Below are 14,317 nucleotides of genomic sequence, written 5' to 3'. Positions count from 1 at the left end.
GTGGATATTAGCATTCAATTTTTGAACTTTTTTACCTTTTTTCGCCCGAAAATAAAAATTGTCGAAATGTTTACCATGATCCCTAATATTCTTTGGGAGTCAAACTGGGTAGGTGAAACCATTCAAGTTGCCTTTAAACTGCCAATTTACCAATTTACAACTCTAACCGATTTCATTAATTCAGGCTTACCACGAACATTTATGACAACGTATAATGATCATATACGATTCCAAACGACATTATATGACACCGAAATGTATCCCCTAAAATCTAAAGGCTTTTTGACAACGGGCCCCAAAACCTCTAAAATTTCTCAAAAAAGTGGATATTAGCCTTCAATTTTGGAATTTTTCGACCTTTTTTCGCCCAGAAATAAAAATTGTCGAAATGTTTTCTATGATCCCTAATATTATTTGGGAGTCCAACTGGGTAGGTGAAACCATTCAAGTTGCCTTTAAATTGCCTATTTACCAATTTACAACTCTAACCTATTTCATTAATTCAGGCTTACCACGAACATTTATGACATCGTATAATGATCATATACAGTTCCAAAAGACATTACATGACACCGAGATGTATCACCTAAAATCTAAAGGCTTTTTGACAACGGACCTTAAAACCTCTAAAATTTCCCAAAAAACGTGGATATTAACCTTCAATTTTGGAACTTTTTGACCTTTTTTCGCCCGGAAATAAAAATTGCCAAAATGTTTAACATGGTCCCTAATACCTTCTGGGAGTCCAATTGGGCAGGTGGAACCATTCAATTTGGCTTTAAACGGCCAATTTACCGATTTACAACTCTAACCGATTTCATTAATTCAAGCCAACCACGAACAATTGTGACAATATATAATGATCATATATGGTTCCAAACGATATTATATGATACCGAGATGTATCCCCTAAAATCTCAAGGCTTTTCGACAACAGACCCCAAAACCTCTAAAATTTCTCAAAAAACGAGGATATTAGCCTTCAATTTTGGAATTTTTCGACTTTTTTTCGCCTGGAACTAAAAACTTTCGAAATATTTACCATGATCCCTAATATTATTTGGGAGTACAACTGGGTAGGTGAAATCATTCAAGTTGCCTTTAAACTGCTAATTTACCAATTTACAACTCTAACCGATTTCATTAATTCAGGCTTACCACGAACATTTATGACAACGTCTAATGAACATATACGGTTCCAAAAGACATTATACGACACCGAGATGTATCCCCTAAAATCTAAAGGCTTTTTGACAACGGACCCCAAAAACCTCTAAAATTTCTCAAAAAACGTGGATATTAAGCCTTCAATTTTGGAACTTTTTGACCTTTTTTCGCCGGGAAATAAAAATTGCCAAAATGTTTAACATGGTCCCTAATACCTTATGGGAGTCCAATTGGGTAGATGGAACCATTCAATTTGCATTTAAACGACCAATTTATCGATTTATAACTCTAACCGATTTAATTAACTTATTCAAGTCAACCACGAACATTTGTGACAATATATAATGATCATATATGGTTCCAAATGAAATTATATGACACCGAGATATATCCCCTAAAATCTCAAGGCTTTTCGACAACAGACCTCGAAACCTCTAAAATTTCTCAAAAAGCGTGGATATTAGCATTCAATTTTGGAATTTTTTTACCTTTTTTCGCCCGGAAATAAAAATTTTCGAAATGTTTACCATGATCCCTAATATTCTTTAGGAGTCCAACTGGGTAGGTGAAACCATTCAAGTTGCATTTAAACTGCCAATTTACCAATTTACAACTCTAACCGATTTCATCAATTCAGGCTTACCACGAACATTTATGACAACATATAATGATCATATACGGTTCCAAACGACATTATATGACACCGAGATGTATCCCCTAAAATCTAAAGGCTTTTGACAACGGACCCCAAAACCTCTAAAATTTCTCAAAAAAAAAAAATGCATATTAGCCTTCAATTTTGGAACTTTTTGACCTTTTTTCGCCCGGAAATAAAAATTGCCAAAGTGTTTAACATGGTCCCTAATACATTCTGGGAGTCCAATTGGGTAGGGGGAACCCATCAATTTATCTTTAAACGGCCAATTTACCGATTTATAACTCTAACTTATTTCATTAATTTAAGCCAACCACGAACATTTGTGACAATATATAATGATCATATATGTTTCCAAACGACATTATTTGACACCTAGATGTATCTCCTAAAATCTCAAGGCTTTTCGACAACGGACCCCGAAACCTCTAAAATTTCTCAAAAAAACGTGGATATTAACCTTCAATTTTGGAATTTTTTGACCTTTTTTCGCCCGGAAATAAAAATTGTCGAAATGTTTACCATGATCCCTAATATTCTTTGGGAGTCCAATTGGGTAGGTGAAACCATTCAAGTTGCCTTTAAACTGCCAATTTACCAATTTACAACTCTAACCGATTTCATTAATTCGGGCTTACCAAGAACATTTATGACAACGTATAATGATCATATACGGTTCCAAAAGACATTATATAACACCGAGATGTATCTCCTAAAATCTAAAGGCTTTTTGACAACAGACCCCAAAACCTCTAAAATTTCTCAAAAAAAAAATGAATAATTTTGGAACTTTTTGACCTTTTTTCGCCCGAAATAAAAATATCCAAAATGTTTAACATGGTCCCTAATACCTTCTGGGAGTCCAATTGGGTAGTTGGAACCATTCAATTTGCCTTTAAACGGCCAATTTACCGATTTATAACTCTAACTGATTTCATTAATTCAAGCCAACCACGAACATTTGTGACAATATATAATGATCATATATGGTTCCAAACGACATTATATCACACCTAGATGTATCCCCTAAAATCTAAAGGCTTTTCGACAACGGACCCGATACCTCAAAAATTTCTTAAAAAGCGTGGATATTAGCCTTCAATTTTGGAATTTTTTTACCTATTTTCGCCCGGAAAATAAAAATTGTCGAAATGTTTACCATGATCCCTAATATTCTTTGGGAGTCAAACTGGGTAGGTGAAACCATTCAAGTTGCATTTAAACTGCCAATTTACCACTCTAACCGATTTCATTAATTCAGGCTTACAACGAACATTTATGAAAACATATAATGATCATATACGGTACCAAACGACATTATATGACACCGAAATGTATCCCCTAAAATATAAAGGCTTTTTGACAACGGGCCCACAAACCTCTAAAATTTCTCAAAAAACGTGGATATTAGCCTTCAATTTTGTAACTTTTTGACATATTTTTGCACGGAAATAAAAATTGCTAAAATGTTTAATATGGTCCCTAATACCTTCTGGGAGTCCAATTGGGTAGGTGGAACCATTCAATTTGCCTTTAAATGGCCAATTTATCGATTTATAACTATAACCGATTTCTTTAATTCAAGCCAACCACGAACATTTGTTACAATACATAATGATCATACATGGTTCCAAAAGACATTATATGACACCGAGATGTATCCCCTAAAATCTCAAGGCTTTTCGACAATGGACTTCGAAACCTCTAAAATTTCTCAAAAAACGTGGATATTCCTTTAATTTTGTAATTTTTCGACCTTTTTTCACCCGGAACAAAAAACTTTAGAAATGTTTACCATGATCCCTAATATTATTTTGGAGTCCAACTGGGTAGGTGAAACCATTCAAGTTGCCTTTGAAATGCCAATTTACCAATTTACAACTCTAACCGATTTCATTAATTCAGGCTTACCACGAACATTTATGACAACGTATAATGATCATATACGGTTCCAAACGACATTATATGACACCGAGATGTATCAGCTAAAATCTAAAGGCTTTTGACAACGGACCCCAAAACCTCTAAAATTTCTCAAAAAAACGTGGTTATTAGCCTTCAATTTTGGAACTTTTTGACCTTTTTTCGCCCGGAAATAAAAATTGCCAAAATGTTTATCATAGTCCCTAATACCTTCTGGGAGTCCAATTGGGTAGGTGGAACTATTCAATTTGCCTTTAAACAGCCAATTTACCGATTTATAACTCTAACTTATTTCATTAATTCAACCAGACCACGAACATTTGTGACAGTATATAATGATCATATATGGTTCCAAACGACATTTTTTGACACCTAGATGTATCCCCTAAAATCTCAAGGCTTTTCGACAACGGACCCTGAAACCTCTAAAATTTCTCAAAAAGCGTGGATATTAGCCTTCAATTTTGGAACTTTTTGACCTTTTTTCACCCGAGAATAAAAATTGTCGAAATGTTTACCATGATCCCTAATATTCTTTGGGAGTCCAATTGGGTAGGTGAAACCATTCAAGTTGCCTTGAAACTGCCAATTTACCAATTTACAACTCTAACCGATTTCATTAATTCAGGCTTACCACGAACATTTATGTCAACGTATAATGATCATATACGGTTCCAAACGACATTATATGACACCGAGATGTATCCGCTAAAATCTAAAGGCTTTTGACAACGGACCCAAAACCTCTAAAATTTCTCCAAAAAATATGGATATTAGCCTTCAATTTTTGAACTTTTTGACCTTTTTTCGCCTGAAAATAAAAATTGCCAAAATGTTTAACATGGCCCATAATACCTTCTGGGAGTCCAATTGGGTAGGTGGAACCATTCAATTTGCCTTTAAACGGCCAATTTATCGATTTATAACTCTAACCGATTTCATTAATTCAAGCCAACCACGAACATTTGTGTCAATATATAATGATCATATATGGTTCCAAACGACATTATATGACACCGAGACGTATCCCCTAAAATCTCAAAGATTTTCGACAACGGACCCCGAAACCTCTAAAATTTCTCAAAAAACGTGGATATTAGCCTTCAATTTTGTAATTTTTTGACCTTTTTTCGCCCGGAAATAAAAATTGTCGAAATTTTTACCATGATCCCTAATATTCTTTGGGAGTCCAATTGGGTAGGTGAAACCATTCAAGTTGCCTTTCAACTGCCAATTTACAAATTTACAACTCTAACCGATTTCATTAATTCGGGCTTACCACGAACATTTATGACAACGTATAATGATCATATACGATTCCAAATGACATTATATAACACCGAGATGTATCCCCTAAAATCTAAAGGCTTTTTGACAACAGACCCCAAAACCTCTAAAATTTCTCAAAAAAAAAAAGGATATTAGCCTTCAATTTTGGAACTTTTTGACCTATTTTCGCCCGGAAATAATAATTTCCAAAATGTTTAACATGGTCCCTAATACCTTCTGGGAGTCCAATTAGGTAGGTGGAACCATTTAATTTGCTTATAAACGGCCAATTTACCGATTTCATTAATAAAAGCCAACCACTAACATTTGTGACAATATATAATGATCATGTATGGTTCCAAACGACATTATATGACACCTAGATGTATCCCCTAAAATCTCAAGGCTTTTCGACAACGAACCCGAAACCTCTAAAATTTCTTAAAAAGCGTGGATATTAGCCTTCAATTTTGGAATTATTTTACCTTTATTCGCCCAGAAATAAAAATTGTCGAAATGTGTACCATGATCCCTAATATTCTTTGGGAGTCAAACTGGGTAGGTGAAACCATTCAAGTTGCCTTTAAAGTGCCAATTTACCAATTTACAACTCTAACCGATTTCATTAATTCAGGCTTACCACGAACATTTATGACAACGTATAATGATCATATACGATTCCAAACGACATTATATGACACCGAAATGTATCCCCTAAAATCTAAAGGCTTTTTGACAACGGGCCCCAAAACCTCTAAAATTTCTCAAAAAACGTGGATATTAGCCATCAATTTTGGAACTTTTTTACCTTTTTTCGCCCGGAAATAAAAATTGCTAAAATGTTTAATATGGTCCCTAATACCTTCTGGGAGTCCAGGTGGGTAGGTGGAACCATTCAATTTGCTTTTAAACAGCCAATTTATTGATTTATAACTATAACCGATTTCATTAATTCAAGCCAACCACGAACATTTGTTACAATACATAATGATCATATATGGTTCCAAAAGACATTACATGACACCGAGATGTATCCCCTAAAATCTCAAGGCTTTTCGACAACGGACCCCGAAACCTCTAAAATTTCCTCAAAAAAACGTGGATATTAGCCTTCAATTTTGGAATTTTTAGACCTTTTTTCACCCAGAACTAAAAATTGTCGAAATGATGTTTACCATGATCCCTAATATTATTTGGGAGTCCAACTGGGTAGGTGAAACCATTCAAGTTGCCTTTAAATTGCCAATTTACCAATTTACAACTCTAACCGATTTCATTAATTAAGGCTTACCACGAACATTTATGACAACGTATAATGATCATATACGGTTCCAAAAGTAATTACATGACACCGAGATGTATCACCTAAAATCTAAAGGCTTTTTGACAACATACCCCAAAACCTCTATAATTTCTCAAAAAACGTGGATATTAGCCTTCAATTTTGGAACTTTTTGACCTTTTTTCGCCCAGAAATAAAAATTGCCAAAATGTTTAACATGGTCCCTAATACCTTCTTGGAGTTAAATTGGGTAGGTGGAACCATTTAATTTGGCTTTAAACGGCCAATTTACCGATTTACAACTCTAACCGATTTCATTAATTCAAGCCAACCACGAACAATTGTGACAATATATAATGATCATATAGGGTTCCAAACGATATTATATGACACCGAGATGTATCCCCCTAAAATCTCAAGGCTTTTCGACAACGGACCCCAAAACCTCTAAAATTTCTCAAAAAACGAGGATATTAGCCTTCAATTTTGGAATTTTTCGACCTTTTTTCGCCCGGAACTAAAAACTTTCGAAATATTTACCTTGATCCCTAATATTATTTGGGAGTCCAACTGGGTAGGTGAAACCATTCAAGTTGCCTTTAAATTGCCAATTTACCAATTTACAACTCTAACCGATTTCATTAATTCAGGCTTACCACGAACATTTATGACAATGTCTAATGATCATATACGGTTTCAAAAGACATTTTATGACACCGAGATGTATCCCCTAAAATCTAAAGGCTTTTTGACAACGGACCCCAAAACCTCTAAAATTTCTCAAAAAACGTGGATATTAGCCTTCAATTTTGGAACTTTTTGACCTTTTTTCGCCCGGAAATAAAAATTGCCAAAATGTTTAACATGGTCCTTAATACCTTATGGGATTCTAATTGGGTAGATGGAACCATTCAATTTGCCTTTAAACGGCCAATTTATCGATTTATAACTCTAATCGATTTCATTAATTCAAGCCAACCACGAACATTTGTGACAATATATAATGATCATATAAGGTTCCAAACGACATTATATGACACCGAGATATATCCCCTAAAATCTCAAGGCTTTTCGACAACAGACCCCGAAACCTTTAAAACTTCTCAAAAAGCGTGGATATTAGCCTTCAATTTTGGAATTTTTTAACCTTTTTTCGCCCGAAAATAAAAATTGTCGAAATGTTTACCATGATCCCTAATATTCTTTGGGAGTCCAACTGGGTAGGTGAAACCATTCAAGTTGCCTTTAAACTGTCAATTTACCAATTTACAACTCTAACCGATTTCATTAATTCAGGCTTACCACGAACATCTATGACAACGTATAATGATCATATACGGTTCCAAACGACATTATATGACACCGAGATATATCCACTAAAATCTAAAGGCTTTTGACAACGGACCCCAAAACCTCTAAAATTTCTCAAAAAAAAAAATGGATATTAGCCTTCAATTTTGGAACTTTTTGACCTTTTTTCGCCCGTAAATAAAAATTGCCAAAATGTTTAACATGGTCCCTAATACCTTCTGGGAGTCCAATTGGGTAGGGGGAACCCATTAATTTGCCTTTAAACGGCCACTTTACCGATTTATAACTCTAACTTATTTCATTAATTTAAGCCAACCACGAACATTTGTGACAATATAAAATGATCATATATGGTTCCAAACGACATTATTTGACACCTAGATGTATCTCTTAAAATCTTAAGGCTTTTCGACAACGGACCCCGAAACCTCAAAAATTTCTCCAAAAAACGTGGATATTAACCTTCAATTTTGGAATTTTTTGACCTTTTTTCGCCGGAAATAAAAATTGTCGAAATGTTTACCATGATCTCTAATATTCTTTGGGAGTCCAATTGGGTAGGTGAAACCATTCAAGTTGCCTTTAAACTGCCAATTTACTAATTTACAACTCTAACCGATTTCATTAATTTGGGCTTACCACGAACATTTATGACAACGTATAATGATCATATACGGTTCCAAACGACATTATATAACACCGAGATGTATCCCCTAAAATCTAAAGGCTTTTTGACAACAGACCCCAAAACCTCTAAAATTTCTCATAAAAAAAAAGGATAATTTTGGAACTTTTTGACCTTTTTTCGCCCGAAATAAAAATATCCAAAATGTTTAACATGGTCCCTAATACTTTCTGGGAGTCCAATTGGGTAGGTGGAACCATTCAATTTGCCTTTAAACGGCCAATTTACCGATTTATAACTCTAACTGATTTCATTAATTCAAGCCAACCACGAACATTTGTGACAATATATAATGATCATATATGGTTCCAAACGATATTATATCACACCTAGATGTATCCCATAAAATCTAAAGGCTTTTCGATAACGGACCCGAAACCTCAAAAATTTCTTAAAAAGCGTGGATATTAGCCTTCAATTTTGGAATTTTTTTAAGTATTTTCGCCCGAAAAATAAAAATTTATCGAAATGTTTACCATGATCCCTAATATTCTTTGGGAGTCAACTTGGGTAGGTGAAACCATTCAAGTTGCCTTTAAACTGCCAATTTACCAATTTACAACTCTAACCGATTTCATTAATTCAGGCTTACCACGAACATTTATGACAACGTATAATGATCATATACGGTTCCAAACGACATTATATGACACCGAAATGTATCCTCTAAAATATAAAGGCTTTTTGACAACGGGCCCACAAACCTCTAAAATTTCTCAAAAAAACATGGATATTAGCCTTCAATTTTGGAACTTTTTGACATTTTTTCGCACGGAAATAAAAATTGCTAAAATGTTTAATGTGGTCCCCAATACCTTCTAGGAGTTCAATTGGGTAGGTGGAACCATTCAATTTGCCTTTAAATGGCCAATTTATAGATTTATAACTATAACCGATTTCTTTAATTCAAGCCAACCACGAACATTTGTTACAATACATAATGATCATACATGGTTCCAAAATACATTATATGACACCGAGATGTATCCCCTAAAATCTCAAGGCTTTTCGACAATGGACCCCGAAACCTCTAAAATTTCTCAAAAAACGTGGATATTAGCCTTCAGTTTTGTAATTTTTCGACCTTTTTTCGCCTGGAACAAAAAAATTTAGAAATGTTTACCATGATCCCTAATATTATTTTGGAGTCCAACTGGGTAGGTGAAACCATTCAAGTTGCCTTTAAACTTCCAATTTCCCAATTTACAACTCTAAACGATTTCATTAATTCAGGCTTACCACGAACATTTATGATAACGTATAATGATCATATACGGTTCCAAAATACATTACATGACACCGAGATGTATCCCCTAAAATCTAAAGGCTTTTTGAAAACGGACCCCAAAACCTCTAAAATTTCTCAAAAAACGTGAATATTAGCCTTCAATTTTGGAACTTTTTTACCTTTTTTGGCCCGGAAATAAAAATTGTCGAAATGTTTACCATGATTCCTAATATACTTTGGGAGTCAAACTGGGTAGGTGAAACCATTCAAGTTGCCTTTAAACTGCCAATTTACTGATTTACAACTCTAACCGATTTCATTAATTCAGGCTTACCACGAACATTTATGACAACGTATAATGATCATATACGATTTCAAATGACATTATATGACTCCGAAATGTATCCCCTAAAATCTAAAGGCTTTTTGACAACGGGCCCCAAAACCTCTAAAATTTCTCAAAAAACGTGGATATTAGCCTTCAATTTTGGAACTTTTTGACCTTTTTTCGTCCGCAAATAAAAATTTCTAAAATGTTTAACATGGTCCCTAATACCTTCAGGGAGTCCAGTTGGGTAGATGGAACCATTCAATTTGCCTTTTAACAGCCAATCTATTGATTTATAACTATAACCGATTTGATTAATTCAAGCCAACCACGAACATTTGTTACAATACATAATGATAATATATGGTTCCAAAAGACATTATATGACACCGATATGTATCCCCTAAAATCTCAAGGATTTTCGACAACGGACCCCGAAACCTCTAAAATTTCTCAAAAAACGTGGATATTAGCCTTCAATTTTGGAATTTTTCGACCTTTTTTCGCCAAGAACTAAAAACTTTCGAAATGTTTACCATGATCCCTAATATTTTTTGGGAGTCCAACTGGACAGGTGAAACCATTCAAGTTGCCTTTAAATTGCCAATTTACCAATTCACAACTCAAACCGATTTCATTAATTCAGGCTTACCACGAACATTTATGACAACGTATAATGATCATATACGGTTCCAAAATACATTACATGACACCGAGATGTATCCCCTAAAATCTAAAGGCTTTTTGACAACAGACCCCAAAACCTCTAAAATTTCTCAAAAAACGTGAATATTAGCCTTCAATTTTGGAATTTTTTTACCTTTTTCGCCCGGAATTAAAAATTTCCAAATGTTTAACATGGTCCCTAATACCTTCTGGGAGTCCAATTGGGTAGGTGGAACCATTCAATTTGGCTTTAAACGACCAATTTACCTATTTACAACTCTAACCGATTTCATTAATTCAAGCCAACCACGAACATTTGTGACAATATATAATGATCATATAGGGTTCCAAACGATATTATATGACACCGAGATGTATCCCCTAAAATCTCAAGGCTTTTCGACAACGGACCCCGAAACCTCTAAAATTTCTCAAAAAACGAGGATATTAGCCTTCAATTTTTGAATTTTTCGACCTTTTTTCGCCCGGAACTAAAAACTTTCGAAATGTTTACCATGATCCCTAATATTATTTGGGAGTCCAACTAGGTAGGTGAAACCATTCAAGTTGCCTTTAAACTGCTAATTTACCAATTTACAACTCTAATCGATTTCATTAATTCAGGCTTACCACGAACATTTATGACAACGTATAATGATCATATACGGTTCCAAAAGACATTCTACGACACCGAGATGTATCCCCTAAAATCTAAAGGCTTTTTGACAACGGGTCTTAAAACCTCTAAAATTTCTCAAAAAACGTGGATATTAGCCTTCAATTTTGGAACTTTTTGACCTTTTTTCGCCCGGAAATAAAAATGTCCAAAATATTTAACATGGTCCATAATACCTTCTGGGAGTCCAATTGGGTAGGTGGAACCATTCAATTTGCCTTTAAACGGCCAATTTATCGATTTATAACTCTAACCGATTTCATTAATTCAAGCCAACCACGAACATTTGTGTCAATATATAATGATCATATATGGTTCCAAACGACATTATATGACACCGAGACGTATCCCCTAAAATCTCAAGGATTTTCGACAACAGACCCCGAAACCTCTAAAATTTCTCAAAAAGCGTGGATATTAGCCTTCAATTTTGGAATTTTTTGATCTTTTTTCGCCCGTAAATAAAAATTGTCGAAACGTTTACCATGATCCCTAATATTCTTTGGGAGTATGTCCAATTAGGTAGGTGAAACCATTCAAGTTGCCCTTAAACGGTCAATTTACCAATTTACAACTCTAACTGATTTCATTAATTCAAGCTTACCACGAACATTTATGACAACATATAATGATCATATATGGTTCCAAAAGACATTATATGACACCGAGATGTATCCCCTAAAATCTAAAGGCTTTTCGACAACGGGCCCCAAAACCTCTAAAATTTCTCAAAAAGCGTGGATATTAGCCTTCAATTTTGGAACTTTTTGACCTTTTTTTGCCCGGAAATTTAAACTGTCAAAATATTTACCATGGTCCCTAATACCTTCTGGGAGTCCAATTGGGTAGGTGGAACCGATTTTTTTAATTCAAACCAACCACGAACATTTGTGACAACATAAAATGATCATATATGGTTCAAACGGAATTATATGACTGTGAGATTAATCCTCTAAAATCTCATTGTTTTCGGACACCAGGCCTCGAAACCTTCGAAATGTCTATAAAACGTGGATAATAGTCTTCAATTTTTGAAATTTATTACTTATTTCGCCCGGAAATAAAAATTGTCGAAATGTTTACCATGGTCCTTAATACTCTCCGGGAGTCCAATTGGATAGGTGGAACCCCCCCCCCCCCAATTCGTCTTTAAACGGCCAATTTACTGGTTTACAACCTGCACCGATTTCATTTACTCATGCCTAGCACAAACATTTATGACAACATATAAAGATCATATATGGTTCCAAACGGCATTATATGATCACGAGATGTATCCCTTAAAATTTATGGGCTTTTTGACACCGGTCCTCGAAACCTTAGAAAATTATGAAAAAGCATGGATCTTAGCCTACAATTTTGGATTTTTTTTTTACTTTTTTCTTCCCGTAAAATAAAAATTGCCGAAATGTTTAACGTGGTCCCTAATAACCTCCGAGAGTCCAATTGGTTGGGTGTAACCATCTAATTTTCCTTTAAACGGCCAATTTATTGGTTAATATTTGCATCGATATTATTAAATCTAGCCTATCACGAATATTTATGACAACGTATAATGATTGTAGGGAATAATTTCAAGCCTTTAAAATCCCACTAGCTTGAACCCCACTGTGATCATACACTAAAGTACGGTGGCGTCCAAAAGGGAAGAAGATAGAGCAAAAGAGTCGCCAACAAGTTTTTTTAGGAACTTGTAAACCGTTCACGAGGTGAAGGTTACACCCCTTAACGATCCAAGAGATCGTCAACTCCATAAGGTCATGAACCAAATAAGGGTTCGGGGATGAAGGTACAAATCCAACCTAAAAGAGATTGAACCTGCCCTAATAATAGGCCTCTACTTTATTCTGATCGTATTCATGTGCGCTTTCTGACTAACATGCAATCAATAGGATTAACCCTAAACCTGTTTATCTATGTTGGTTGAACATTAATGCACACATAAACTATTATTGGTGATCACTCGAATTATAATCACAATTAACCTAACAAGATTATTAATTATCTTATTAAGCGTGGTTACAAGTACAAATTTCCTTTAAACATGCAATAAAAGGTGTGATCAAGCAATAACAATATAAATAATATATCAAGCAACAATAATAAATAATCAACATCATTAATAATAATAATAATAATCATAATCATGTTAAAGCATAGCAAGATCCTTGATACTAACAAGATTAATAACAAACCCTAGCATGTCACTAAGCAATAAAAATCAAATCTTTAGCCCTAACATGATACTAACAATCATAAATATTAGGAAGAATATAGGAAGTATCGTACTTTTAATCATACTCGATATTAAAGTTACCCTAGACATGATACTAGGAATTTATTGTTGTCACCCTAAACATCAAATTAAGGAAAATATCCTAACATGATACTAGGAATCAAAACAATCTAAGCATGATTTCTACATCATAATATCAATTAAACCATTAAAGTTCTTACTTGGATGCCTTGTACCTCTTTCTAATAACAAAATACACACGTTAGTAACTTCAAGGAAAATAATAATCAAACAATTAAATTAAATAATTGAAAGAGAGATTTGGGACCAAACCCTCAGAAATTAAAACCTTTCACGTCTAGGACGAAGGCAACTTCGAATATAGCTAGGTGTTTCTAGATCTTGTGAATGCGGAATTTTGTATTTGAGAAAAGGCTAGTTTAGAAAAAGAGAGAGAATAATCAAGAAAATCTTGATGAGAGTTGGTGAAAAAGTTGATTAAAACTTAAGAATAAAGAGAATTGGTGAATCAAAACGGAGTTTTTGATACGATATTTATAGAGAAAATCATCCAAAAAAGATAATTTAACAAAACAGAGTCTGAAGATCGAAAATCAACATTGGCGCACTAGTAGAAAAAAAGCATTAGGCACCCCCCATATGGCACCGGTTCAGGCTAAACCGGTGCCAAAAACCGGTCCAGAAATGGGCGGGATTTTAGAAGAAGAGAAAAGGCACCGGTTTGGCCTGAACCGGTGCCTAAAATTAAAATGGCACCGGTTTGAACCGGTGCCAATTGAACCGGACCCATTTTTTTAAAAAAAACGCGGACTCTCTTCTTCTTCTTCTCCTTCCTCTCTTTCTTCTCTTTCTCTTTCATTCCTTCTTCAA

Source organism: Chenopodium album, chromosome 3 (assembly GCF_948465745.1).
Source record: "Chenopodium album chromosome 3, dcCheAlbu1.1, whole genome shotgun sequence".
In the NCBI taxonomy this organism is placed as follows: Eukaryota; Viridiplantae; Streptophyta; class Magnoliopsida; order Caryophyllales; family Amaranthaceae; genus Chenopodium; species Chenopodium album.
Note: the sequence above shows the minus strand (reverse complement) of the source record.